Genomic DNA, 3,607 nt, shown 5'->3' on the forward strand with positions numbered 1-3,607 from the left:
ACTTGACTGCTAACCAGAAGGCTGGCGGTTCAAACCCACCAGCCACTCCTCGGAAGGAAGGTTGGGCATTCCTACTTCCGTAGTGTTACTGCCTCAGAAACCCAAGGAGGGGTCGCTATGAGTCAGGGCCGACTTGATGGCAAGTAACAACAACAACAGTAAAATATGTACAAAGGAAGAAAAACAAAAGGACCCATAATCTTACTGCCTACATAGCTAATTTTGAAAATGGAGAAGATAATCAAAGAAAAGCCACATATATACATGACAGAAATTTTAAAGAGAACAAAAGAGCTTTTCACTTGCTACCATCCTACCACTTCTCAAGATAATTTTTAACAGTTGTGATGTGATTTTTTTCTAATTTTTTTTATTTTGTTGTTGTTAAGAATATACACAGTAAAATATACACCAATGCAACAGTTTCTACATGTACAATTCCATGACATTGATTTTATTCTTTGAGTTGAGTAACAACATCTTTTAACAGGAAAATAAATAACTTCCAATTTACTAACGCTGCAACAGATATTTCTGCCTTTTTTTGAAATAATATTTTAAAGAGGATCTTAAAAATTCCCATTGTCTGTTAAGAGTTAAACATACTAGTGTGTGTGTGTATATATATATATATATATTCACACACATACATATATGAACACTAATATATTTAACTCTTGAGAGTGAGAAATTTAAGACCCTGTGTAAAAAGTTATATATGTATGTATATAAGTGCGTGATATATATATGTGCGTGTGTGTGTGTATATGGCAAAAATTTGTGGCAACAGAATTAAATCTTAAAAAATAATTTGTAGAATTTTACTTCTGAACATGACAAGAGTAATTGACACTAGAATTGAGTTCTCACCCTAAATAACTAGAAAACTAGATGAGATATGTAAGATACCAGTTTTTAGGCATTGCACAACAGTCATTTGAGGACTGTGATAGCTGAGAGAGGAGAGAAACAAATAGGATGAATGCTCTATGATTACTGTGGTACAAGAAGTGGGACCCTAAGTAGAGCAGACAGTCACATTGCACTGAATAGAATTGGAGTTCAGGGAGGCAGAGGTGACTGGAATTTGTGAGACCAAGTAATAGATAGGAGAGAGCATGACCAACCAGCCAGCATAGAAGGATCTCATTAATAACTGGGGCATTCAGTAGAGATTCCAGATACATTTATAGACTTCAACTAAGAGAGCTCAAAAGAAGCCTTAAAAAGTTTAGGTTGACATGCAACTAAATTAACTACTGCAGAAATGAAACTTAACACACTGGAAAGTATGAAAACAGAGTCTAGGCTTTTACTGTTACAATATTCAGCATTCAATGAAAAATTACTAGGCATGTGAAGAAGCAAGAACAGATACTTCCCATAAGAAAATATGCAAGTGGCCAGTAAATACATGAAAAGATGTTTAACATCGTTAGCCATCAAGAAAAGACAAATTAAAACTATAATATCACTATACACTAGAATTGCTAAAAATAAAGAGACTAGCAATATCAACTGTTGACACGAATTGAGAACATCTAGAACTCTTATACATTGCTATTGGAATATAAAATGTCATAGCCAAGAGAAATGAAAACATGTTTACTTGTACTATTCGTAATAACCAAAATATGAAAACAAATATTGATTCAATGGAATACTCCTCAGCAATAAAAGAAGTATTGAAGCATGCAACAGTGTGAATGAATCTGAAACATCATTTTTACTAAATGAAGCCAGACACAAAAAGAGTAAATACGTGATTCCATTTATATGAAATGCTAGAACAAACAGATCTGCAGTGACAAAAATCAGATCAATAGGTAAATTGATGAGAAGGGAAAGCTTTAGTGCCTCAAAGAACACTATCAAGAAAGTGAAAAGACAACTACAGATGGGGAAAAATATTTGCAAATGACCACCCACTGCTCAGAAGGAAGATTTGGAAAGCTACTTACGTAGAGATAACGCCTTGGAAACCCAAGGAGAGGTCGCTGTGAGTCTAATTAACTTGACAGCAATGAGTTTGAGTGTTATTATATTTTGTGGGGGTTATATCTAATAAGAGACATATATCCACAATTTATAAAGAACTCTTACAACTCAAAAAGACAACCTAATTTTTTAATGCCTGGGAGTGTAGCGGCCAGGCATCCAGGTAATGGAGGGAGGAAAGGACCAAGGCCTCACCCTCACCAGCCAGGAAAGTGAGGGAAAGAGAAGCCAAGAGGAGGATAGAGCACAGCAGCAGCCCAGCATCCGGGTAAGGGGAGGAAAGGACCCACCCCCACCAACCAGGAAAGCAAGGAAAAGAGAAGCCAGACATGACAACAGAGCAGACCAGGGGCCAGGCATCCAGGTAAGGGGAGGGAGGGACCCAGGCCTCACCCCCACCAACTAGGAAAGCAGTGTAAAGAGAAGCCAGAGGTGATGACAGAGTAGAGCAGCACCACAGCTACAGGTAAGGGGGGAGCGGAGAGGTTACAAACAGCTAAGCGAGACAAACTTGTCTGTCAGTTTGTCATAATATTGTGGCTTGCATGTTGCTCTGAAGCTTGAGGCTGTGCCACTGGTGTTTCAAGTGCCAGCAGGGTTGAACATAGTGCAAAGGTTTCAATGCAGTTTACAGATTGAGACAGACTAGGAAGAAGGAAGAGGCCATCCACTTCTCAAAGAATTGGCCAGGGGAGACCTTATGAATAGCAGAGAAATACTGATACATTACTGTATAACTTGGTGAATAGCCCAGAAACATTATCTAATACAGTGCAGGAGGACAAGCCCCTTAGGTCAGAAGGTTTTCAAAATACATCTAAGAAATAGCTGCATCATCAGAGTAGGACCCACCTTACTGATACGGATAAAGTAAAGCTTTCAAGACCTCCATTTGCTGATGTAGCATGACTCAAATTGAGGAGAAACAGCTGCAAACATCCATTAATGTTGTTGTTGTTATGTGCCATCGAGTCAAACCCGACTCATAGCGACCCCTCCTTGGGTTTCTGAGGCAGTATCACTATGGAAGTAGATTGCCCAACCTTCCTTCCGAGGAGTGGCTGGTGGGTTTGAGCCGCCAGCCAGCCTTCTGATTAGCAGTCAGGTGCCGTAGGCACTACACTATCAGAGCTCCTCCATTAATAATAGGAACATGGAATGTACGAGCTGTGAATCTAGGAAATTGAAAGTTGTCAAAAATGAGATGGAACACATAATGATTGATATCCTAGGAATTAGTGAGCTGAAATGGACCGGTTTTGCATTTTAAATCAGACAACCATATGATCTATGCTGGGAATGACAATTTGAAAAGGAATGGTGTGGCATTCATCATCATAAAGGATGTTTCAAGATCTGTCCTGAAGTAAAATGCTGTCAGTCATAGGATAATATCATATGCCTACAAGTAAGACCTATTAATACTACTATTATTCATATTTATGCACCAACCACCAAAGCGAAAGATGAGGAAATTGAAGATTTTTACCAACTTCTGCAGTCTGAAATTGAGTGAACATGCAATCAAGATATGTTGCTTATCACTGGTGATTGGAATGCAAAAGTTGGAAACAAAGAAGAAGCACCAGCAGTTGGAAAATTTGGCCTT

General features: G+C 38.5%; 1 protein-coding gene across 1 annotated transcript in view; it reads left to right on the forward strand.

The window, feature by feature from the left end:
• USO1 (USO1 vesicle transport factor) overlaps window positions 1-3,607 on the forward strand; it is a 126,607-nt gene that overhangs the window by 108,567 nt on the left and 14,433 nt on the right.

Source organism: Orycteropus afer, unplaced genomic scaffold, assembly GCF_000298275.1.
Source record: "Orycteropus afer afer isolate SDZICR_OR568_19922 unplaced genomic scaffold, OryAfe1.0 scaffold00235, whole genome shotgun sequence".
Taxonomy (NCBI): Eukaryota; Metazoa; Chordata; class Mammalia; order Tubulidentata; family Orycteropodidae; genus Orycteropus; species Orycteropus afer.